General features: G+C 41.3%; 1 protein-coding gene across 2 annotated transcripts in view; it reads right to left on the bottom strand.

Annotated features, from left to right (window-relative positions):
- FOXN2 (forkhead box N2) overlaps window positions 1–26885 on the bottom strand; it is a 54038-nt gene extending 27153 nt beyond the window's left edge. Inside the window, exon 1 of one of the 2 annotated variants that reach the window (XM_058667754.1) lies at window positions 26852–26885. The gene's annotated coding sequence lies outside the window, so the exon portion shown is untranslated. Of the gene's footprint in view, window positions 1–26525; window positions 26648–26851 lie in introns of those variants that run through there. The other variant, XM_058667752.1, reaches the window with a different exon arrangement.
- Between the last annotated feature and the right edge of the window lie 221 nt (window positions 26886–27106).

The raw sequence follows: 27106 nt of genomic DNA, 5'->3' as shown, positions 1-27106 counted from the left end.
CTCCCCAAGTGAGCTGCAATGGGCCGGTGCTGTGCCAATCCAAAGCCGGGAACCAGGAATCTCTTCTGGGTCTCCCACGCTGGTGCAGGGTCCCAGTGCTCTGGGCTGTCCTCGACTGCTTTCCCAGGCCACAAGCAGGGACCTGGATGGGAAGTGGAGCTGCCGGGATTAGAACCGGCGCCCATATGGGATCCCGGGGTGTTCAAGGTGAGGACTTTAGCCACTAGGCCACGGTGCCGGGCCCAAGCTTGTTAAATTTCAATAAGCCCTATTTGAGTTTCTATAGGCCCTATTTTTGGGGGGTGTAGGGTATAAAAGAAAAAGTCTACTTTCTTTATAAGGTCATATAATCTTCCATCACATTGGTGAAATTCATCAATTTTCTCTTACAGATACATCTATTTTGTTTTATTTCATGACTATCATTATTAGTTACATGCAAATTTTAAAAGATCTATTTCTGGCAATGGAGCCATTTACTTCTGTGTATTAATTCTTTCATTTCTAGTAATTCTATACTAGGTTTCTTCCAATCGATATTTGCCTGGGTATTGTCTATCATATTATGGTCAACATTTTCTCCTTCATTTTCTTGTAGTCTTAGTTCCAGACTCTATAGAGTTGAATGCTTTCACTGTTTATTTTTACTTTATTTGGAAGCCAGGGAGAGATAATCCCTACGTGAAAGAAACAGAGACCCAACATCTAAAGTTAATCTGGGGGGACCCATGGACTTGAGGGAACAGCTTGAAGCTGAGAATCCAGGATTCAAACCAGGCACTGTAATATGAGATATGGGCATATCCTAACTGAATATTTTAATGAAATATGCATATATTTGCATAGAGGCTTGAACCTAGGTCTTTCAGAACAGGATGCAAGTATCTTTATCACCAAGTTAAACATCTGCTTCACAGCTTTTTCTTTTCTTAATCTCACAGTTCATTTCCATTAATTTCCTCATATATTTGCGAGGCTTTTTGATCATCATTTTCTATCTATAGTGATTTTCCTTCTATTTAAATCAAAGAAAAAGTCAAGTGAATTTTTCAGGATTATATAAGCATGTGTTTATTTAGCTCTTGGTTTAAAACTTATTTTTGCTAGTTCTAGAATTCTAGGTTTCTACAACTTTTGCATAAAATGAGGAGTCTTCAATAAGTTCATGAAAAATCTATGTACCAATTCGAAAGCTTTTTTGGGGGGGCACTGAAGAAACTTACCTTTTAATCCTATTTTTCACTAAGTTTTTGAATTATGCTTCCACGTTATTTCATGGTCTTCTACTGCCATTGTTGCTACTGAAACCTGATAATCCCCTGAAGGAAATCTGCATCTTCTCTTACATTTTTCATTTTATAACCTGTGTTGCATTCTTGAGTTCTTCAAACTTACTTTTCATTCCATGAGTTTTTCTTCTTCAATTAAGTCCATTTTATAACTATCCAAATTTTAATTTCAATTACTATTCATTTTTAGAACCTCTGATTCTTTTTCTTCTGTTTTCTTCCTCATTTGTAAACCTTGTATTGATCATTTTAAATGTACTAATTTTATATTTTACATCTACAAATTCCAATATGTGAAATATTTGCAGGTTTGGTTCTATCTATGCATCCCATTTCTTTGAATGGTTTATAATTTTCATTATAAGATACTCATTTTCATTAGAGCTTTGCCAATGGGAATTCTTGATAATAATGATTATATTACCTTTTTTTCCCCAGGTCCTCAAGAGAGCTATAATATTCCAAAACCATTTTAAATACTTGGCTAAAGGAATAATATAAGTTCATGCTACAAACCACTTTAAGGGTTGGATTGTGGTAGTAGATTTTCAGTGAGGTTTTTCTTTGCTTCATTTGTACACTATTCCAGAAGGTAATATTCTTTGTACTCCATGGGGACATGAAGAGAAAGGATTTCTCTTTTAATAAGAAGGCACAGCCCCATGGGACTCTAAATTAACGAAGAAGACTATTCTACCCTCACTGAGTCAGGGTTTTGCTTCCTGAGCCCTGAATATCATAAGGCCATGAAAATAACAGCTCACCTGGGTTGGCAAACAGTCACAAAGGTTATGGCCAGCCTCAGAACTCAGCTTACCTCAATGGGTTTTCAGTTAGTGTTTGCTTTAAGCATTCCCCACCTTTGTGCCAGAGCTTGGATGCATTTAAGACTTCACCTTTCCAGCATTTTGGATTGCTTTTAAAGGGAAGGTTGGTCCAGGCACTTAGTTCGCCATACTGCTGGAAACAGACGCTTAATTTCTGACAGCAGTTTTTAAGGCTTCCTGATTCATCATAAAGGAGAAATTTGACAGACTCTTCTCTTACCAGTAAGAGTTGCTCATTATGATAGTGATTCCCAATGGAAAAAAGGTAGAGAACACATCCCATGAGGTGGAAGACAAATACCAAAAACCCTGTGAACCTTTATTTCAAAAAGAGGGGCCTATTCTTACTCTTGTAAAAAATCATACTTTTAGAACAAGTGGGGTAGCATAGAGGGCTAAATTCCCACCTGTAATGCCTGCATGTCATATGGGTGACAGTTTTAGTCCCCACTGTTTCACTTCTGACCCAGCTCCCTGCCTATGTGCTTGGGGAAAAACAGCAGAGAGTGGCCCAATTGCTTGGGTCCCTACACCCAAGTGGGAGATTTGCATGAAGCTCCTGGCTCCTGGCTTTGGCTTGGTCCAGGGACAGGTCCATGCCCATGCCTGGGACCAGCCCAAGCCCAGGCCCAGATCCAGCCACTGCAGCCATTTGCAGAGTAAATCAACAGAAGAAAGTCTCTATCTCTCTATTTCTATTTCTCCCTTTGTAACTCTGCTTTTCAAAAAAATCAAATATGTTTTTAAAAATCATACTCTTTAAATAAGAGAAATATTTCAATCTCTTAAGCACATTTATGTCATTGAAACAAAGTTTTCTGCTACAGGAGAAACCAAGAGACCATCTGATACCTTGTCAGTGTTTCTCAAATCAATGTACTCCATTGATACATTTGAGGGCTCAAACACTATAAATTTTCACTTTATGTTTTCATTTCAATAACAGTATAAAAATGTATTTTGCCATTCCCCCAAAGAAAAATGAGAGACGTTTAAAAAGAAAAACTACTTCAAGAACTCAGGTTGGCTATTCTTAAAATGAAATTTATAATTTTAAAAGGGATCTAGACTCTATACATTATTCCAATTTGAGAACCTCTGCTTCACACTAAAAAAGGTCTCACTGATATCTTTGAGTTACTGGATTAATCTTAGTTCTGCATCTTAGGCTTCATTTGTACACAGTCACTGTATTTGACTATCTGAGTTATGATCTATTATCTAAAACTCTAGGGGGCTAGAAATAAATAAAAACATAGCATATTTGGATTTTACCTTATCTGGATTTTAATATAAGGGCTGGCATTCTAGCACAGCAGGTTAAGCCAATGCCTGCAGATTAGCATCCTATCTGGATGCTGATTGGAGTGCTGACTGCTCCAGCTCCCTGCTCATGTGCCTGGGAAAGCAAAGGAAGATGGCCCCTTCCACCCACATGGGAGACCCATATAAAGTTCCGGATTCCTAGCTTCAGCCTGGCCCAACTCTGACCACTGGCATTACTGAGGAATGAACTACAAGATGGAAGATCTCTCTCTCTGCCTCTCTCTTTGTAATTCTAACTTTCGAATGACTGACTGAATAAATGAATGAATATATAGTTCTCTGAAAAGAAAGGTAATACAAAAGAGACATAATGTCATAACCAAAGAGGTTTAAGATCATAAGCCTGATGGCAAACATTTCAATATTTCTGTAGGAAAACATATCATCATATTCAGAGTTACTGAAGACCATTGGGTTTTTACACAAAATGGGTTAAGAAAACTTTTGGAGGGCTGATATTGTGGCAAAGATGGTTAAGGCACTGCCTGAGACATCTGTAATAAGAGTATGAGATCAAGTACCGGCTACACCACTTCTGATCCAGCTTCCTAATACACCTGAAGAGCAATACAAGATGGCCTTTGCCACCTATGTGGGAGACCTGGATGGAATTTCAGATTTCTTGTGTCAGCCTGGCTCAGCCTTGGTGGTGAGCATTTGAGGAGAATAAAGAGAGGATAGGATGGAGGATCTTTCTCTCCCTGTCTCTCTGCCTCTCAAATATTTTATTAAAAAAGTATCTAGGGCTTAGCTCGATGGCTAAATGGGCTAATCCTCCCCTTGCAAAAGTGTTGGGATCCCATATCAGCACTGGTTAATCTACTTCCCATCCAGCTCCCTGCCTGTGGCCTGGGAAAGCAGCAGAGGATGGCCCACGCAGCCTTGGGATCCTGCATCTTTGTGGGAGACCTAGAACAAACTCCTGGCTCCTGGTTTGGATTGGCTCAGTTTCAGCCTTTGCAGCCATTTTGGGAGTGAACCAGCAGATGGAAGATCTTTCTGTTTCTCCTTCTCTCTGTAACTCTGCCTCTCCAATAAAAATAAATAAATAATAAATAAATAATCTTTTTAAAAAGTATTTAAATGCATGCGGGAAAATTAACTACATTCTAAAGCTAAAATATCAGTTACATTTTCTTTATCTCTGTAATTAGCAGTGTGAATAAAAGATAAACAGAAGTCTAGATCTAGAATTCAGAAGAATTTTTGGTTCCTTTCCTAAGAAGCTTTAAGAAGAAACCTCTTCACTCATGACTTGTTACAGTAGTTATCAGATTCTACAGAAAACTGGGTATAACTAGAAAATAAAAGGTCTCGGGCCTGGCATGGTAACCTAGTGGCTAAAGTCCTTGCCTTGCATGTGCCAGGATCCCATATGGATGCTGGTTCATAACCCAACTGCTCCACTTCCCTTCCAGCTTCCCACTTGTGGCCTGGGAAAACAGTGGAGGATGGCCCAAAACCTTGGACCCTGCCCCCGTATGGGAGACCTGGAAAAAGCTCCTGGTTCCTGGCTTTGGCTTCACAGCAAACCTGGCAATATGCAAAGTAATCCATTGGATTAAGGATTCCTCTCTGTCTCGCCCACCCTTGTTTCTCTGTAACTCTGCCATTCAAGTAAAATATTTTTTTAAAAAGTAAACCATATTGCAATTTGAGTTCTAATCCCAATTATTCACTTTTAGTCCAACTTCCTGCTGATTCTCCTAGAAAAGCACCACAAGATTGCTGAATATGTGAGCAATTGCCATCCGCATAGGAGACCTAGATGGAGATGCTGGCTCCTAGCTTCAGCATGGCCAGCTCTAGCTGTTACAGGCATTTGGGAAGTAAACCAGCAACTGAAAGATCAGTCAGTATCTCTCTCACTCTGCCTTTCTAGTATATATGTAGATCTGAAACATTAAAAGCACTTATTAAAGTACTGAGCACTTCATTAGCTAAACTGAGTTGATTTCATTTATTTGCTATAAATTTCTATAGCTTGTTCATATGCAAATTAGACAACTTTTAGGCTTATAGCAATTACTAGACCGAGAACGCAAGTTTTTTTTGGTTATTAAATATATTTTATATTTATGAACCCATATTTTAAAGTACTTTGAATACTTTTCTAAAATTCATTGTAGAAGCAACATCTTGCAAGTAGATAGGAAATTATTTTGAATGTACTGATTTGGTAAGAATTCTGAACTAGGATGGCATAGTTACAAATGAATGTAATTAATAATTACAATTCTGTCTTAATTATGCTATCAAACCTGTTTTGGTGTGTTAGTGGTGATAATGTTTTCTAAATTTCACAAGTAGTTATTTCCTTTACTATTTAATTTTTTAATACTTTTATATTATTTGAAAAGTAGAGAAATCCTTAGTTAGCTGAGTCACTTGCTGTAGTCAAAGCTGGGCCAGGACATTGCTAAGAGTCTGCGGCTCTGAGAGGGGCAGGCTGGCAAGAATCCAGTAATAGAACCGTCATCTCCTCCCTTTCAAGGGATAGAGCAGCAGGAAACTGAATTGGAAGCAGAGTAGCTGGGACTTAAACCAGGAACTCTGATACAGGCACCCTAAATTCATCTAAGCACTGTGCTAAGCACTCTTGCTTTTTCTTTACTTTTTATACACTGTCTTATAGCAGAATGTTGGCATCAGGTGCAACTACTTATAAAGAAACGTAGGATTTAGGGGTCCATCAGCAACAAAATACTGTAAGTTCTGAACACTTAGGTTTTCTTAGATTATTTTGATGTCAAATATTTTAAGAAAGGTTCTGTCATGTAGCATGATTAGCAAAATATTGCTATAATAAACTGGGTGAAAGCAAAAATAGAATAAGGAAGTGAAAGCACAGCATAAAGAAAAAAAATGAAACAGTTATTGCAGCATTTCTCTGAGAATTCCCAGTTTCACTGGCTGCCTTGCCAGTGGGTGTCACTGGTTTTAAGGGAAATACATCCTTAATACCAGAAAATTTTATATTTCAAAACATTATTGTTACTGAATTTGTACCCTAATTTTTTACATTTCAAAAATACAACTTCAGTAAATTCTAAGGAAAGAAGCTAATAATAATTTTAAAATTAACAGCAATAATAATCCATCACCCTTTCTGTGGATGGTATTCATTACATATTTGTTATGTACATAACTGCTTTTATTTTTCCAAAACAACTTTATGGAGTTGATGTCATGGCATAGTAAGCTAGGCCCCACCTGTGGCACCAGCATTTCATGTAAGTGCCAGTTTGATGCTGGCTGCTTCACTTTCAATCCAGACCCCTGCTGATGTGCATGAGAAAGCAGAGATGATCCAAGTCCTCTGGCTCCAGAACCCATGTGGAAAACTCAGAGGAAGCTTCTGTCTCCTGGCTTCAGACCAGCCTGGCTCTAGCCATTGTCACCATTTGGGGAGTGAACCAACCAGCATTGATCAATCTCTTTCTCTAACTCTGTAAACAATTTTTTTTAAAAAACAGCTTTATTTATTACATTTATTTGAAAGGCAGAGAGAAATTTTTCATCTACTGATTCACTCCCCAAATGCCTGCAACAGCTTGAATCAATAAACTGGGCCAGGCTGAAGCCAGGAACTTAGTATTCAATCTAGGTCCATCACACGGGATAGGGATCAAAATATTTGATCCATATCATCTGCTATGTTTCAGGGTGTAACTAGCAGGAAGCTGGATCAGGAATGGAGTGGGAACTTAAATCTAATCACTGTTTATTTGAGATGTGGCTGTCCTGAGTGACTACTGATCTGCTATACCAAATGCCTGCCTCCAAACTGCTTTGTAGTAAAATCATGCAGAAGTAGGTAAAGTCCTATTATAAGTATAGATTGGTAGCTCTTATGGCCTGGTCAGTGACAGACCTGAGCTTTGAATACAGACAACATTTTTCACCATTCATGCTCTTAACCTTCTGCTTCACTTGTCTCCTGAAGTAACTGTTACATTAAATTTTACTTCTCTGGTTTCAGGGAAAAAAATGGCATTCATTATACTGCACTTAAAAAAGACATTTGAAAGAGTAACAGAGAAGCAAGCAGGGAGAGAGAAAGACAGTACTGAAAGAGAGCTTCCATCCACTGCTTTACTTTCCAGATGGTTACAAAAGCGAGGGCTGGACCAGGACAAAGCCTTATCTCCCATGTGGGTAGGAAAGAGATACAAGTAGTTGGGGCATCTTCTACTGCTTTTTCCTGTTCATTAGCAGGGACCTGGACTATAAGTGGAGCAGCTGATAGGGGATGCCAACATTTTACTCAGCAGTTTATCCTCTGCCACCTAATACCCATATCCTTCGCAATTTTAATTTCAAACTACATCCTAAAGGTCTACCTTAGTATTGTCTACTTTTATTTATGTTAATTCCTTTCTCAAGGAAGAGACCTTTTCTTTTTTTTAATTTTTATTTAGTTATTTCGATTTTGGAAATTTAGATTTACAGAGAGAAGGAGAAACAGAAAGATCTTTAATCCACTCGTTCACTCCCCACGTGGCCACAACACCCAGGGCTAAGCCGATCCAAAGACAGTAGCTCCCATAAGGTGCTGGGGCCCAAAGACTTGGGCCATCTTTCATTGCTTTCCCAGGGAGTCAGATTGGAAGTGGAGTAGCGAAGGCTCAAACTGGTGCTGCAGGCAGAAGCTTAATCTATTGCACTACAACTGCTAACCCCAGGATGCAGGCTTTGCTAGTAGCAACTTAGCCTGCTACTAAAGATGCTTTTTAAATTACATTCATAAAGTTTGGGCTGTCATTGTGGCAGAGATAGTGGGTCACTGCCTGCCCCACAGGCATTCCATAAAAGCACTGATTTGAGTCCCACTTCCAACCTAGGTCCATGTTAATGTTTCTGGGCAAGTAGCAGAAGATAGCAAGTATTTGGAACCCTGTCACCCATGTAGCAGACCAAGATGGAGTTCCAAATTCCTCATTTTGACCTGACTCAGCCCTAGTTATTGTGGCCGTTGGCACTGAACAAGCATATAAAAAGATCAATCTACTCTCTCTCTGTGTATCTCCCTCTCTAGAGACGACGATGCCTTTCAAATAAATAAATAAATCTTTATTTTTGTACTGTCTATGAAAGATCTCTCTCTCTCCCTGTGAGTGTAACTGCCTTTCAAATAAAAATAAAATAAATCTTCAGAAAGATATAGCACTCTCCCTTCCTCCTCAGAAATGGGAAGAAGAAGAAATAGAAAGTTTGGAAACTGATCACACCCACTTCTCTGGAGTTAACCCTTGATCAACTCTGATCAACTATGTAAACATCATCTAAAAAAAAAAAAATACAGCACTAAAAAAAAAAAAAACTCAGATCAGAAGAAGATAGGATATTCAATTCTTTATACTCCAAGCAGTCCAATTTTTTACCCTTGTACCGTTAAGCCAGTACTGAATATTTCTTTCCTCATTATCAGAGGGAAATTAGAACTGATTTTACTGTTCCTAATAAGCTTTTACTACATCATAGTAAAAAAAAAAAAAGAAAGAAAGAAGCCATCTGTTATTCTACTAGAACTAGAAAGTGAAAACCAATACTCAGAAGCTGTACTGATAAGTGCTAAAGAAGACTGAACTTAGTCCTATGCTTACAGTACAAGGTGGTAACCTGAAATCATGATGATAGCATCCGACCCAAATACAGTTGTTTCTCACCATTTTGACTCTACTACTTTAGCTTCTTACTAAAAAGTTGTCTCATTAAATACTTAAATACCTGAATATCTGAAATGTTATAAAGTGAATGGGATTTTTAAAAAGCTTGCTTTTAGCATTTTTTTTGATAATCTAAAGTTGTTTGGAAACTTTATTTTGACTGCTTTGCCACTTTGCCAGTGTAAGGCCCCCCAACAGGGAAAAACCTTACCATCTGTCTTGAGAGAGTGATTTTCCCCAATGACCACCAAAGACGAGACTTGATGCAAAAGCAAGAGGCTTTATTCGATCACCAGCGCGCTGGGGCCGGGGCCAGTTCCTCACACAGGAGGCTAGGCATCGACCTCGAGTCATGGTATAGCATCCTTTTTAAAGGCTAAACCAAGGCTAAAATCATAAACCATAAAACCATAACCATGAACAGGGAAGGGTAACCATAAACCTAAACAGGGAGGGCGAACCCTAAACATAAACAGGGAGGGGGCCATGCAATTAGGGGTGGAGGCTAGTTGCAGGTGCCCCTTATCTCTCAGGCTCCCAGGCTCTCTCATGAAATGTTCGTTCAACTATTCACTGCCCTTTACCTTCACTGTCCTTCCAATCCCAAATGTTCCCTTTCACCAGTCAAGAACTTAATACCATCAGCAAATCAAGGAATCTAAGAAATGGCAAAAGAGCAACCAAAGAGTAAATATCTTTTCATATTTGTGTCTTTCTCATCACTTAACAACATTATGAAAAACCATTTGAATTAGTATACGATAAGCCTAGCAAAGGGAAGCAGGCAGTCACTTAATTCAGATCTAAACATTGTCATAAAACAAAATTAAGGCATAGCACAGAAATACAAATGGTCGTGAAGTTCATTGGAACTACCAGATAGCTATCTCAGTTCCTCACTTTAATTTAAACTTTGCCACCAACAAAGATTTACTGTATAATAAGATTAAATTCTATTCAATATCTCTTCTTTCCTTACCTTCTCTTTCCTTAGAAATGAGCCATATTTGTTCATTAAGTATATTAAAGATACCATTTCTCAAGAGTAGAAGTCAGAGCGTTGTATTTCTTATATTGCTTCAACAGTGTAATCAGCTTATCATAAGCTTAATATCAAACAGTTTAGCAGTTGACAGATACTAATCATTTTTTTAAATCCCAAGACTTTCCCATTTTAAAAAAGGAAAATTATCTTTTGTGAACTTACTGAGTTGATTGCAAAAATGAAGTCTAACATTTATTTACCCATCCTTTTTGCAAGACACTGTATACAGATCCAATAAACACTAGAGCTTTAAAGATATTAGTTCATCTTAGAATAAAACAAGCCATGCAAATGAAAAGAATTCAAAACCTTCCCTATTGATCTAGCAATATACTCTTTAATTAAGATCTCCATTATAAATATTGTCCGTCTCATAAAATCCAATACTGAGATTAAAAGGTAGATTCCAATCCCAAATGTACAAAATGTCTATTTGATTATAATACTACATGATGTCATGTATCCAGGAGACAACTGAAGCATTATGGTCTCTCAGGGATAAAACTGCCTCTTGGTCATAGATTTAGGTGACACAGCATGTGATCCATTGTCTCTAAACAAAAATGTGTGCAGCTGCATTTTCTAGTCAAGACAGGGGGTGGGGAACAGAATACAAAAGGGTCAAAGATCTTTTTAATAGAAAAACTGCTTCTCAAATAAGGGTGAAAAAATGTTGGGGGTGGAGGGCTTTCCTCAAACCATGCTAAAAACAAAAACCATTAAAATTCCAAAAAAAAAAAAAAAATTCTGTGTGGTAACCTTCCACCAAATTTCCTTCTCTCCTACCTTGTTGCCTAGACACACTTTGCATATCATGTACTTAGACACCATATCTATCTAATTTTCTGCCATTTGTGCAAAATATATATAATTCTCCCATACTTTACTGCAGTATTTGTCTCTAGAAAAAATGTGGCAGTTGTCCATCAGTTTCTTGGGAAAGTTAAAATGAAATAGTAACTTTGCAAATTCAAAAATGAAACATCTTTGTTATATGCAGTGAACACTGAAATCTGGTATTTTATACATAAAGACCAAATACTTTTACTTATAATGAATCCTTGGAATGTAAACATGCCTTTCAAACAGATACTGACTTGAAAAAGTAAAAAAATCTCAATTTAGATAATGGTTTTCTCTGATTTAAAAAATTGCTACTTCTAACATTTTTAAAAGGCTAATGACAAAATAATTTTTAAATCTCTATTAACTAAAACATAGCACTAACTCTTCCTACATGTTACCAAATATAATGATAGAAAAGAAGCATGATTAGCACTTAGAGTAAATTAAGTTTAGAAAACCCATCTTCAGGGCCAGTACATTGGCACAAGCTAATCCTCTGCCTGCATCCAATATAGGTGCCAGTTCTGCTTCACTTTTCTTTCTCCTCCTCCTTCTTATTTTTAAAGACTTATTTTAATTTGAGGCAGATTTTACAGAGGAAGAAGGTATTCCATCCACTGCTTCACTCCCCAAATGGCTACAATGGGCCCAAAGTCGGAAGCCAGGGAGCTTCTTCCAGGTCTTTCACATGGATGCAGGTGCCCGAGGATTTACGCATCCCCCGCTGATTTCCCAGGCCATAAGCAGGGAGCCGGATGGGTAGTGAGGCAGCTTAGACACAAACAGGCATCCATATAGGATCCCAATGCCACAGTGTGGAGGATTAGCCCAGTGTGCCACTGTGCCAGTCCTCAGGTGCTCCACTTCTGATCCAGATCCCTAAGGGCTTGGGAAAGCAGTAGAGGATGACACAGGCCCTTGACAAATGCACCCACGCTAGAGACCCAGAAGAAGCTGCTGGCTCCCACCTTCAGACCAGCCCAGCTCTGACTATAGCAGCCATTTGAGGATGAACCAATGAATAGGAGATCTCTGTCTCTCCTCTCCGTAACTCTACCTTCAGGTAAAAAAAACAAAACAAAACGAAAACACATTTTTTCAAACTTTTGGATTATAATCAATTCTGTATCTAAAGGTGAAGAATTTGACAGCAAAGATATAAAAGGGGGAAAAATTGCTAGTAAGAAGTATTCACAGATTTAGCATCTAGTGTTAACATCTACACCACAAATCACACAGACCAATTAGCCACAAGCAGTTTGCTTTTTGGACTTCTAAAAAATATTTATTTGAGGAGCTGGTTGAGCTGCTGCCTGCAATGCCAGCATCTCATATGGGCCTCAGCTGCTCTACCTTCAATCCAGCTCCCTGTTAATGTACTTGGGAAAGCAGCGGGAAAAGGGCTCCGGCCCTTTGGCCTCTAAACAAGCACAGGAGACCCACATGGAAGCTCCTGGCTTTGAACTGACTCAGTTGTGGTTCTTGCAGCCACTTGGGGAGTGAACCAGTAGATGGAAAATCTTTCCCTCTGACTCTCCCTCTCTCCGTAAAATAATATTGGAAGGGAAATGGTTATTTTTTCTTTGTGGTGATCCTGTGGCATTTTTCTGACTTCTGTATGTGTGTACACTTTCTTCTTGCTTGTTTGGTTTTAAGATAATTCTAAGATATTCAAGTAGAACAGGCATGTGGGATACGTAAATCATGAAGTTAACAGGAGGTAAGGTATGGATTTGCAGTAGTAAATATGAACTATTTCTGAAATCTGACCATCTATATCTTCATTGTTAGCACATTCCAGGTCAACATCGTCTTATCTAGATAATTATAAAGGCAGTATATGTAAGTGACAACCTCACTCAACAGTGACTCTGATAATATCTTCCTAAACAAAGTAAGCCTCCGTCTATGCCCTACTCTCTCTTAATTTGCTCTCCATAATATTGCTAGTTATCTTGTACAATGTAAATCTGGAAATGTTCCTTTTTTAATTTCGTAAATTTCTCAAAGAAACCTTTGGCTCAAAATCCTCTTAACGATGTACAAGACCCTCATGACCTAGCCACTATCAGCTTCTCTGGAGACATCTTTTCCCACTCTTTCCTTTATTCTCTACTTCAGCTGCCTCAAGAGGTCATGGCTTCTCCCTCAATATCCCCCTTTACCTCAGATACATGAAGAAAACAATATGGAAATAATAGTCTTACCCACTTTCCTATAGCCCTTGAACCTTTTTTATCCTAATTAACTATGCAAAGATTGCCAAAATTATAATAAAAAATGGAAAAAAAAGAGGTCATGCTTTCTACTCCCTCAGAGCCTTTACTCACCTGTCTGGACCACTCTTCATTCCACCTAACCCACATATCTAAGCTTAAAAATTAAAAAAAAAATTTTCTAACATCCCAGGATAGGGAGTGTCCCTAGTTCTTGTAACTCAATTGAAACATATACTTCTGATAGTATTTATCATATCTGAGACAGGTTTAATAGAAATTCTTCCTGGCTAACTGAGGGTTCTATAAGAACAAAGATGGTTGTCTGTCTTGTTTATTAAATATTTTTTTTTAAAGATTCATTTCATTTTTATTACAAAGTCAGATACACTGAGAGGAGGAGAGATAGAGAGGAAGTGGAGCTGCCAGGATTAGAACCAGAGGCCATATGGGATCAAGGCAAGGACCTTAGCCACTAGGCCACACTGCCGAGCCCCGTTCATTAAATATTTATTGCCTGATGGATATTGGTTGTAGCCCTATCAGTATATAACTTTGTTACTGTGAAATGAGACTATGGGGGAAGCAGCGCAGTGATGTGGCAGGCTAATCTGTCTCTGGTGCCAGCATTTCAGATGGGCACCAGTTAAGAGTCCTGGCTGCTCCACTTATAATCTAGTTCCCCACATATGGCCTGGGAAAGCAGCAGAAGGCCCAAGTCCTTGGGTGACCACATTCACACGGGAGACCTAGAAGCAGCTCTGGGTTCACAGCTTCAGACCAGCATCGCTCTGGATGTTACAAACATTTGAGGAATGAATCAGAAAATAGAAGATATGTCTACCATTCTCACTCTGGAACTCTGCCTTTCCAATAAAAATAATATATATTTTAAAAGATACTGTGGTACATTTTTGTTAAAGATTTATTTATTTTTACTGGAAAGGCAGATATACAGAGAGGAAGAGAGAGAGAGGAGGAAGATTTTCCATCTGATGATTCACTCCCCAAGTGACCACAACAGCCGGTGCTGTGCCGATCCGAGGCCAGGAGCCAGGAACCTTCTCCAGGTCTCCCATGTGGGTGCAGAGTCCCAAGGCTTTGGGCCGTCCTTGACTGCTTTCCCAGGCCACAAGCAGGGAGCTGGATGGGAAGTGGAGCTGCTGGGATTAGAACTGGCACCCATGTGGGATCCCGACGCGTTCAAGGGGAGGACTTTAGCTGCTAGGCCAAGGTGCTGAGTCTGATACTGTGGTACTTTACCAGAACAATTTAAATGCTAACAAAAATAAATTCAAATGCTACTAGTTCTTCTATACATACATTCAGGTAAGACCTATATTTCATACACATAAAATTTTTACACATTGGATTCCTATGTACGGAGTATAATACATGTGTATACAATGGGGTGCCAGGCTGGGCCAGTTTATAATACCCACTGGCAAATCCAAGAACCAGGATGGGGTGTGGAACAGGCAGGGTTAGGCCCCAACACCGGCCAGTTCACATTACGGCTGGGACTGGGCGCTGGCTAGACTGAGCAAGAGTGCACCACCAGCATCAGCTGGCACTGGGGAGAGGCTGGGCTGGGCCAGGATCAGCACCCACTGGTAGATGCGGAAGTGATTTGGGCCACAGCACCCACCAGCACATGTGGACTTGAGGGGTGGAAGGAGCCAGGTGAGTAGGGAGGGATGTGGGAGCTCCCCTGCTGGGCCACTGCTCCCATTGGCGAGTGTGAGAACTAGGATGGGGACCAACCAGGCTGGACAGGGCTACACTGCCTGTTGGCCTGCATATGAGCTGAGCTGGGGAAGAACTAGGTTGGGCTAACTAATTGCACCCACTGGTGCAGGCCTAAGACAGAGTAAGTGCAGGATGGTTGGACTTTATTGGAGCATCAGCTGGCAAGTACTGGGACTGGGGGCAAACCCTGTTAAGCTACACTGCAGTACCACCTGGAGATTGTAAGATCCAGAACCGGGAGTGGGCCCAGTAGGGAAACTGAGGGCACCTCTTTGATGGATTGCAACTCTCACTGCTGAGCATGAGAACCAGGGCTGGGGGTGGGAATGGCTAGATAGGGGGTAACACCAGCCAGCATGAGTGGACTGGATACTGGGGTTGATTGATTTGAGCTAGGCTTCAATGCCCATTGACGTGTACGAGAGCTGGACAAAATGTGGGACAGATTGGACCAGTCTGCTGTACATACTGTCAAGCCCAGGAACCAGGGCTGGGGGCAGGCTTACTGGGGGTTATTAGAGGTCACTCTGACTAGGCTGCAGCTCCCACTGGTATATGTGAGGGCCAACTGTCAAGTGGGCAAGGTTGGGCTGCGCTACAGCATCCACTGGTTTATGTAACAGATGGGGCTAGAGACAGAACTGACCCAGCAATTGCGACTACTAGTGTGTGCATAGGCTGATGTGGGTGACGGATAGAGCCAGACCCCATAAGAGTCAGGTCTGGGATCACTTAAGTTTTCTTTGGGGATCCCCCTCAACTGAACCATTGGACCGAGAAGTCCAATCATGGGGAGAATTGCAGGATCTATGGTCTGACTGTGGAGTGCGTGTGTCAGGGCTGGGCCTCCTCAGTGGCTTGAGCAGAGCAGTGGATGGCATACCCAGATGCACATGGAGGATATGGCAGTCCATTGGAGCCTGCAAAGGACATGTGGTACTATAGCAGAGGAAGGAGGGCAGAACAAGTTGGTCAACCATCCCAGACAAGTGTTGGTGGCAAATATTTGGGCAAATGGAGAATCCAAGGTGTACTACATCAGCCAGTGGACCTTGGAAGGATTTCCTCATCCTTGGATCAATAAGATAAACAGCATTTCAAAACTATTGAAACCATTTGAGCAAATCCTCAGTGCATGCTCCACACTGGGGAGATGACATTGGGCGGCTGTTCTCCATACCTGGGTACTGAGGCAGTTAGGAGGCTGAGTGCAGCTTCTCCTCTTGTCTCCTCCCTTCCCCCAGATACAGGAGGAAGAAAAAAGAAATGTGGAAAAATGTTCTCATCTACTTTACCCTAACTCTTGACCCTTTCCACCCTATCAAATATGTAAACATCATCAAAAATAAAATCTTAAAAAATTAAAATTTTGAAAATGTAAAAAAAAAATTGACCCATCTACCTTATACTGCAAATATTTATATTACACATGAACCTGATTCCTAATAGACAGTAAGCATTTGATGATGCTACAATGAATATGTTTATCATATACAAAGGATTTCTTTCTTTCTATCCTTGTAAAAATCAAAAGAATTCTCCCACCCTAACAGAGTGCCTGGGTTCAAGTCCCAGCTCCTCTCAAGCACTTTCCTAAGTTCATGGCAGCAGGGAATGGCTTAAGCACTTGGGTCCCTGTCATTTATGGGGAGAATCATATTGAGCTCTTGGCTTTGTCTTAGCTTGCTCTAGCTTTTGAAGGTGTTTATGGAGTTAAATAGTACATGGCATATTTATCTTTTTCAAATACATAAAAATAATTTAATTTTTTTTTTGGAATCAACATTGTACCATCCCTTATGGGCACTAGTTCATGTAGTGGTTGCTCCAAATCCAAGCCAGCTCCTTGCAAATGGTCTGAAAAAAAAAAAAAATGCCAATGGGCCAAGTGTTTGGGTCTCTATACCCACATGCAAATGTGGATAAAGCTTCTGGCTTCCACTTGACTCAGCCTTCGTTTTTATGGCTAATTTGGGGATGAACCAGGAGCCAGGAGCTTCTTCTGGGTTTTCTACATGGGTGCAGGGTCCCAAGGCGTTGGGTCATCTTCTACTGTTTTCCCAGGCTACAAGCAGGGAGCTGAATGGGAAGTAGAGCAGTTGGGACACGAACCAGCACCTGTGGGGATTCCAGCACTTGCAAGGTGAGGATTTAGCCATTAAGCCATTGCATCAGCTGCAAGAATTTTTAATAGATTTTTTTTTTAAAGATTTATTTTTTTTATTTTTATTACAAAGTCAGATATACTGAGAGGAGGAGAGAGAGAGAGGAAGTGGAGCTGCCGGGATTAGAACCAGCGGCCATATGGGATCAAGGCGAGGACCTTAGCCACTAGGCCACGCTGCCAAGCCCTAGATTCTTAACTGTTACTTTAATTAATAACCAGATATCAGGTTCAGAAACTTTTGACATATTAAATCAGTGGACAATATTAAGTGTTAATAGTTTCAAAAGAAGTAAAAAGGTTGTCTTCATCAAGACATTAGGGAAAAAAATATGACTACTCTCCAAATCAAAAATGTCCTGGAGAAACTGGTGTCGTTTAGTTTAAGCTTCTATGTATGGTGCTAGCATCCTGTAGTGGGTGCTGGTCCAAGCCCTGGCTGTTCCACTTGTGATCCAGCTCCCTGTTAATGTGCCTGGGAAAGCAGCTGAAGATGCCCAAATTCCCTGGGCTCCTACACCAATCCAGGAGACCTGGAGAAAGCCTAGCTCCTGGCTTCGGATTGGTCCAGCTCCAGCTGTTGCGGCCATTTGGGGAGTAAATTAGCAGATGTAGAATTTCTCTCTCCTCCTCTCTGTAAAATCCGCCTTTTAAATAAAAATAACTCTTTACAAAAAAAAAAAAAAGAGAGAGAGAGAGAGAAGATATAGGAAACAAGCATTCAATCCTCATCTCAAAATAATTAAAATTTGGTTTAGTTCTAATTGTTTTAATAAAGTTATGTCCAGTTTCTATTTTATACATGTTATATGGCCAAATTTTCTATCTCTAAAATTGTTTGTAGACTCTAGGATGGAACCAAACACATACATGTATATATTAGCTTTTTTTAAAAAAAGGTTTATTTTGATTTTTTTATTGGAAAGGCAAATTTATAGAGAGAAGGAGATACAGAGAAAGATCTTCTGACCAGCCACTGGTTCACTCCCCAAGTGGCAATAACAACCAGAGCTGAGCCAATCCAAAATCAGGAGCCAGGAGCTTCTTCCAGGTCTCCCACGCAGGTGGCAGGGTCTCCAGACTTTGGGCCATCCTCCACTGCTTTCCCAGGCCACAAGCAGGGAGCTGGATGGGAAGTGGAGCCGCTGGGACTTGAACTGGCACCCATATGGGATCCCTGTGCATGTAAGGTGAGGATTTAGCCACTAGGCTATCATGCCAGGCACTACATATTAGTTTTTTAGCGACAAACACCATGATATTCCAGAAAAAGTTGGGTTTAATAACTTTTAAAATCTTTAGTCTGATTGTCTCCAAGGTACCTAAAATGCAGATGCAGACATGCAAACATACCTCAAGCCTTCTGAAAACACTAAGCTCTTCATTTCTTCATGTTTTCTAGATGTTTTAAAGCTGCTTAGACGTCTCCCCAGAAAACTTCCTTGAATTATGTGCTTTTACCATCACAAATCCTTCTGCAGAACTTGCTGTTGCTATTACGATTATTCATTATTGGTACTTATCTTCATATATCTGACTCTATTACTAGTAGTTCTTAACAGTTGATATTATCCCATAATACAAAATTTATTGTTTATATAGACCCATGATATACACATAACAAAATTTTCATGAAATAATAAGTTTTCATTACCAAATAAGATACACTGAAACTTTATATATAGACTGGCTTCTAAGAAATGCTGATTACAATTTACTACATTGATCCTTTCACTCATTAAGAAATACTATAATAGAATATGAATCTTTCTAGGTAGAATTTAATACATGCATTTTATGTTGTAATTCACCATAATATTTAATGAGCAAATGATTAATAACAAAATTGCAATGTGAAATCAGTAGACAGCATTACTTTCATTAAATTCATTCATTCAGCATTCATTTCAAAAGAAATGAAAAAGTTATTAAAATCAGCTATTTTGAAATGAAATAAGGATCTGAAGTCAAGCAGACACATTTAGCCATGAACTTAACTGAGGCAATCTTTGACAAATGACTGAACTTCCTTGAATTTCAAGGAATAACATCACTTACTCACTATAACAATAAAGCACTGGCATTTCTTGCCACACAATAGGCATCATACAAACATTATTTTCCCTCTTTATTTTGTATTCTTTTCCCTCTTTCCTGGGGACATATCAAGACACAAGTGTCTCATCCTAGCAAATACTCATTTTTTAAAAAAGACTTCAGACTACAGTAGAAAGAATATAGATTCTCAACCTGACAGTTTTGGGTTCAAATATCCAGCTCTATATTTACATTTTTCATTATGGCTTTTTTTTTATTTACAAGAATATATTTCCTGGAGGCTTACCAGGAATAAAACTATATATACATGTCAAGTGTGATACCATGTCAGGACATGGTAGACATTTAGTAAAAATCAGTGACTGTTGCTATGCTTAATAAATGCTGTTAAATCAGCATAAAATGAGGCATCATTTTAACTGGATTTTTAAGTAGGAGTTGGACAATGGCATAGTGAAGGAGGAAAGGAATAATAAAAATCTCAATTCACAAGTAATCTCTTTCCTAAGATAAAAACTGCACAAAGGGGCCAGTGTGGCAGCCTTGTAAGCTAATCTTCCACCTATGGCACCAGCATTCCATATGGGCGCTCGTTCACATGCCAGGTACTCCACTTCTAATCTGGCTCTCTGCTTATGGCTGACAAAGCAGCAGATGATGGCTTAAGTCCTTGGGTCCTTGTACCCACATGGGAGACCTGAAGAATCTCCTGGCTCACAATTGGTTTGACTCCTGCTGTTACACCCATTTGTGGAGTGAACCAGAAAATGGAAGATTTCTTTCTCTTTCTCCTTTTCTCTGTAAATCTACCTTTCAAATTTAAAAAGACTGTAGCTTTACCTTTAAATTCCATTTTAATTAAAAAATATGAAAAGGTTTATCAATATTCTTAATTCTCTATAGCTCAAAGTAACTTTGCTAACACTGCAAAAATCAAATTTAAATATTAAATTCTGTCATATGATATAAAGTGCACTAGTAACACCTTTTGGAAGGGTACTGTTCAGTGCAGTGGCTAAGACATCGCTCCGAAGGCCCACATTCCCTATCAGAGTTTCTGCGTTCAGATCCTAGTTCCTCTTCCAAGTCCAGCTCCCCTCTAGCATGCACCCACGAGTCAGTAGGAGACACCAGAGTTTTAGGCTTTGAGCGTCAGCCTGGACTAACATAGGCTGTTGCTGGCATTTGAAGGAGTAAACTAGCAGATGGAAATATGGTTGTGCCTCTTTCTGCCTTTTAAATAAAATAAGAATTAAAAATTTAAACTACGCTCCTGTCATCATTTTAAAAATTCATTTTAGAAGGAACTTTAGTGGGCCGGCATGGTGGCCTAACTGCTATAAGTCCTCGCCTTGAATGTGCCAGGATCCCATATGGGCGCCGGTTCTAATCCCATGCCCCCCCTTCCCATCCAGCTCCCTGCTTGTGGCCTGGGAAAGCAGTCAAAGCCTTGGGACCCTGCACCCGCATGGGAGACCCGGAAGAGTTCCTGGCTTTGGACTGGCTCAGCGCCAGCTGTTGCGGTCACTTGGGGAGTGAATCATCAGATGGAAGATCTTCCTCTCTGTCTCTCCTCCTCTCTACATATATCTGACTTTGCAATAAATGTAAATAAATCTTAAAAAAAAAAAAAAAGCACCCATGAGAAGGGCATCGAGTGAATGGGGTAGCCCTCCAGGCCTCAAGGCAGGTGCGAAGCAACTAGATGGAGGCCCAGAAAGGGTGTACCTCAAAGCTCCTCAGGGGTGTCTGGCGGGTCTTTGGGGGGCAGTGCTAATTCCCCGGTTCCCTGCTGCTGCTGTCGCCTAGGGAATTCTGAGAATTGAACTGCATTTCTGGGTTTGGCCTGGACTTAATGGCTGATGGGAGGAATTTCAATCCTAAAATAAAGCTTAATCTAATGCAAAAAAAAAAAAAAAAAGAAGGAACTTTAGTAAGAATTCAAAGAAAGTTTTGTAGATAACACAATTTACTAGAAAAAATTTAAAATTTCCATTCAATGAGTCATTAATTATTATCCAACAAACTGGTATTATTTTACACTAATTCTCCCAATAGCATTTCCAGGTTAAAACAGCATCACTTTCAAACTCTTCTATTAAGCATAAACTGGCTTCCCCCTAAAATGATTTATTGTCACATTCAAAGCTTTGATTAGTGTTATTTCTTCAGCCTCATTTTCTTTTTCATAAATAAATAATCACAGCTTCTCATAAAAAAGCCCAGGGTTTCTGTTCTTTTTTTGCTCAATGTGTTTTCCCCAATGCATCTTTCAAATCACTTCTCAAAAAAAAAAAAAAAAGGCTTCTAAGTAGCAGAAGCATCAAATACATATGAGAAGACTATCAATAATAATTTTCTTATAACACCTGCTCACTTGTTTTTCATTGAGTTTTTTAAGAACTCAATGAACAGCAAACAACCAACTACCGAAATAATTTTTTTTTTTAAAGATTTTATTATTATTATTGGAAAGCCGGATATACAGAGAGGAGGAGAGACAGAGAGGAGGATCTTCCATCCGATGTTTCACTCCCCAAGTGAGCCGCAACGGGCTGGTACGCGCCAATCCGATGCCGGGAACCTGGAACCTCTTCCAGGTCTCCCACGCGGGTGCAGGGTCCCAAGGCTTTGGGCCGTCCTCGACTGCCCTCCCAGGCCACAAGCAGGGAGCTGGATGGGAAGCGGAGCTGCCGGGATTAGAACCAGCGCCCATATGGGATCCCGGGGCTTTCAAGGCGAGGACTTTAGCCGCTAGGCCACGCCGCCGGGCCCGACCGAAATAATTTAATAGTAACATACTTACTTGGGTTGATTTGCCTGTCCTAGGGCCTGGTATTGTGGCACTGTGTGTTAAGCTGCCTCCTGTAATGCTGGCATTCTACAGGAGCTCCAATTCAAGTCCCAGTTGCTTCACTTCCAATCTAGCTCCCTGCTAATGGGAAAGCAGAAGATAGTCCAAGTGCTTGGGCCCCTGCCACTCATGTGGAAGATCCATGAAGTGCAACTGGCTTCTAGCTACAGACTGAAGCAACCCTTGCTCTTGTGGCCATTTCAGGAGAAAACCAGCAGATGGAAGACTGACACACACACACTCTCTCTCTCTGTAACCCTGCCTTACAACTAAATACATAAATAATTTTCTTGAAATTTTATTTATTTGAAAGGCAGAGTTACAGATAGGAGGAACAGAAAGGTAAAAAGATTTTTCCATTTGCTGGTTTACTCCCCAAATAGCCACAATGGCAGGGGCTGGGCCAGGCAGAAACCAACCTGGAATTCCATCTGGATTTCACACACAGCAAGAGACCAAGCACTGAAGTCAACTTCTACTGGTTTCCTAGGTGTAACAGCAGGGAGCTGGATTGAAAATGGAGCAGCAAGCACTCAAGGATAAAGCTGGTGCTCATCTTTGAGTTTAACCCACTTTACTATAATGCTGACCTCCGTTTTCAATGTTTCAACTATTTACTCAATAGCAATAATTTCTGGTGTGACAGGCAGAGTGGTGGAATGGGTTAAGCCATTACTTGGGATGTCTGCATCCTATATCAGAGTCCTGGATCCTCTTCTTATGATTTAACCTCTTGCCAATGCACCCAGGAAGACAGCAGGGACAGCCTGACTTTGGTCCTGCCACCTGGGGGGAATGTATAGTGTTCTGGGCCTCCGCTTGCTCCAGCCCTGCCCTGAATCATGGTGAACATTTAGAAGTGGACCAATAGATAGGGGGTATCTGTGTGTGTGTGTGTGGCCCCACTTTCATTTTGCCTTTCAATTACATAAATAAATCTTTTAAAACATTTGAGTAACTTCGTATTCAATCTCTATTCATTATAGATTATATTCACCTTGACATCTCTCTTACCCTATGTTCAGCTAGTTAAACTTATCACTTTGATAATGAGTACCTTTTTATCTTCAAGCTTCCTTCTCACAGTTATTTTGCTTCCATAAATCTCTTTCCAATTTCTATCTGATCCCACAATTCTTTCTGCATGCTGTATGCAAACAAATCTTCCTTCAATAAAGATTTCATTACTCCTCAGTACATCTATTTATTTTGGTATTAAACCATACTTAAGTTCAGAAGAAATAATTGGTGATTCTTGTGTTGTTCACTGGTAAATAATATACCTTCCATACAACTCTGCCTCATACCAGAAGTCCTACTATGCTTTTCTTTTTATTAAAACATTAAGCATATAACTAATGCTGGAGAAAATAGAACTCTAAGTGGTCAAAGCCGTTAAAAGACAGTTCAAATGATAAAATCTAGAAAGATAGCTAGCAGAGGATACAGGAATTTGTCTTGGTTAGCACTGTAGGCTTAGTTTCTGTCAACACTAAAACAGTGTCTGGCACATAGTAAATGCTACAACAAAACAAAACAAAACAAAACAAAAATATTTATTAAAGGAAAGCAAAGCAGTATAGAAATTTATGACTCAGAAAAATTAAATGCTGCAAGGGAAAGGATTTTCATTTGGAAATGTAAAGCTGAGTCTCAGAATCAAGATATTAGCCAGTCCTTCAGCTTGAGAAGACCTTTAATAGTTAAGATGATTTGTATATTTGCATTTTCAACAGAAAAAATGTTATATCAGCAAAATTCTAAAGACATAAATTTCATATCACATTGAGAGAGTAAAAAACAGTTCGTGGAAGTAAAGGATTGAGGATAGAATAATCTTGTATTTACATTTGACCTAAGGGGTGTTGGCTATTGTAGTAATATAATCTTTGGGAAAACTAAAAGGTATAACACAAAGGTTTTACTTCAGAAAGCAAGAGTCAAACCTTCTAGGGTCTTCCTCTCTTATTAGCACCTGCCTTTACCATACAGTTTAACTAACACCCTCTCTCACTGTGAAGTTTTCATGTGGGTAAAACTCTTCAACCTAAGAACAGAGATCAAATTTTGGATCTCTTTTTCTCCCGTTAAGAAATCAGTAAAATGTTATGCCCTCAAAACTGCTTTTGGAGGATATTTTTGATTTATGCAAAATCTAGTTATTAAAGGGCAAATGTAAAAGCAATAAAAAGGGCATTAAAAACACACAATGCCATAATATTAAGTCCTGCTTCACTGGCACTTTTTAAAGTTTCATATAATTACTTTCCAAAATAATTAATATAAGTAATCTTTCAGCATGCTTTCACTGCCTACCACTTTAAGTATTTTATCATCTCATTTTGTCAACTAAGCCTTGCACTCAGTAGGCAGCAATACACATATATGCACACAATTGCATTTCCTTTTGGGCACTAAAGCTCTTCAATATCTTTATTAATTTAATTTACTATTATTGTTATAAAATAACAAAAATTCCAATAAATAGTATTGCATTACTTCACACAATTCTTTCAAAGACTTGAAATGCTTCCTTTAACATTGTTCAAATAAAATTGATGAAAATAAAAACTTATGTTGCAGAAATAAATCAAGGTATTCACAAAATAAAGCATGATGCACTGGTAACCAAGGCTTGGACTTCAATTCTAAAATTTTGCAATATCTCCAAAAGTTTAATTTTTTTAATCTCCAGCTCTTTGACCTTTCACTTTTATGTATTCTAAACTCAAATTTTAATTCCTTAAAATAAAATGTTTGCTAAATGTATGTTGTAATATTTTTCCAAAATAAATTTGAGGGTGCAATACCCAAATCATACTAGCATTTATTCCATCTCTGAAAAGTACTTTTGGTGGCTGTCTATGCATTTTTAGGTCACTTTCAAAAAAAATCCTCCAAAACGTAATTTTTCAAATTACACTAGCTCTCTTACTAACGGTTTTAAAAATTCAGATGAGTTTTCCCCCCAGAGCTGGTAACTTTCTAATGCACTATCATATTCCTCTTTAATGGCACCTAGGCTAAGAATTCAGAGACTAATCATCGAAAAGGTAGGGGATGTCAAAAACATTAATACACAACTTACCAGTACCGTCAGGAAACAGATACATTTTACGATTAGGATGAAAGGGAAATAGGGTTTAACTATTTCCCTGTTCCCACTTTTCCCTCCCCGAATGTACTGAGACACAAGGGCATACGACACTCCAGCGCGGTCACAAAGCCCTTGGCTACCAGAGAACCTTAGCCCTCCTGGCAGCCTCTAGAGCACTATTGCACTCATCCGGCCACGTGGCTGTCACAATCAGAAGGCCGACAGGAGAGGCAGCACAACAGAGCTGGAAACAAATAACCGCCTCCTTCCCTTCAGTCAGAGCTGGAGTTGAAGAAAGTTAAGTCTGTGCCATTTCTCTTCCCTGCTAAGACTCTGCTCCGTAAGGAGTGAATGAAATACAGGAACGATCTGAACAAAACCCTAAAGCACTAATCAAGTGTGGGAAGATCCCACTGACTGTGGTTCCCGAAAGAATGATAACCCCCAACCCTTGCTAGCTGAGCTGGGAAGAGGTTTTTCCACAAGCGAGTAACAACAGGGAGGAGTTAGGTGCGAGTGGAGGATGGAAGTTTGCGCACATGGGCTGCTCTGCTCTAACTCCCACCGAGCCCTGGGTACCAGATCGGCTGCTGCCACACGGCCCCTCCGACAGCGGATCACTCACTTGCCCAGAAAGACATGACTAAAGTTCATAGGGAACCATGGCCCCAGAGAAGACTGCAAACAGGAAGTGTCCATAATGCAGCCCTGAAACACTAACCTCCAACCCACCAACACACGTTCAGGGACCGCCGGGGCGTCCGCCGGAGGAGGGGCGAGAGGGTGCCAGGCCGGACACCCGCACATCCGGGACCCGCCCCCGTCCACTCCAAAGCCTGGCAGCCCGAAGTTCACGCCGGGCCGCGCCCCGGGCACTACTCCGCGGGGCCTGGCCAGTCCTGACCCGGTCCGGACAAGGACCCCACACCCGGCACGTCTCGCAGTACTTCCAGATAGGACAGTGGGTTTTGCAAAGGTTCCCGAGGGGTGCTTGGGGCGCTTTTCCGAACCACAGGCTTCCCCTTCCTCCCCCGCTCCTCGAGCCCTAATCGTCCCGGGAGCCACCACCCCTCGCCACGGTTTCAGCCGCGCGACACCCCCTTCCCGGGCGGTCATCAGATCTCAAGAGAAACTCGGAACTCCTCAAGGGGCCACGCTTCCCTCAGTACGGCTCCCCCGGGGACCCAAAATCAGGGCCCGAGCCAGCGCCAATTCCTCACAGGACAATAATGTCCGGGCGCGTCACGGGACAGCCGCCTCCGCGCCCCACGCCGCCCGCACGAGCTGCCTCGGCGCCGGGGAGAGGAGACGCCGCCGGCCGGAGCCCGGAGCGCGAACGCCGGGCGGCGCCGGCCGGGGAGGGCTCCGCTCCGTTCGGGACTCACCGTCAGCTCGGCCGCCGCGGCGGGGTGGCGAGAGACAGACAAGTGGGGGGGAGACACAATATGGCAGAGCACCACAGCTGCTCCCCGCGGCTTCCAGCAGCCGCCTCCGGGAAGACGCGGCCGCGAGCAGGCAGGCAGCGGCAGCTGCGGTGGCGGCCGCGGCAGCACCACATCCCCCTCCCGCTCGCTTCCTCCACTCCCTCCCCCTCCCCACTGCCATGGCAACGCGGCGCCAAGGAGATTGGCCCCGCCCCGCCGTCCCCGCCTCCCGCGACCCCTCCGCCGGGGGCTCGGCCCGCCTCTCCCAGCCCCCGGCCCCCTCCTACCTTAGGGCCGGCTCGGGCCTCGCGGGCGGGCGGGGTGCGGGGGTGAAAGGCGGCGTCCGGAAGGGCGGGGCTGGCGCGCGAGGCCGGGCGGAGGCTCCGGGCCGCGGTCGGCCGGACTGGGGCAGAGGAAGGCGGGAAAATGGAAAGGCCTCGCCTGTCCCGGGACGGACCTATAGGAGCGCGGCGGAGGCGCGGCGCGGCCGCTGAGTGGCTGAGGCGAGCCGGGGGGCGGGGCGAGGGTGGCTGCCAGGCAGG

Source organism: Ochotona princeps, chromosome 8, assembly GCF_030435755.1.
Source record: "Ochotona princeps isolate mOchPri1 chromosome 8, mOchPri1.hap1, whole genome shotgun sequence".
NCBI lineage: Eukaryota > Metazoa > Chordata > Mammalia > Lagomorpha > Ochotonidae > Ochotona > Ochotona princeps.
This window is presented reverse-complemented; position numbering and strand designations above follow the sequence as displayed.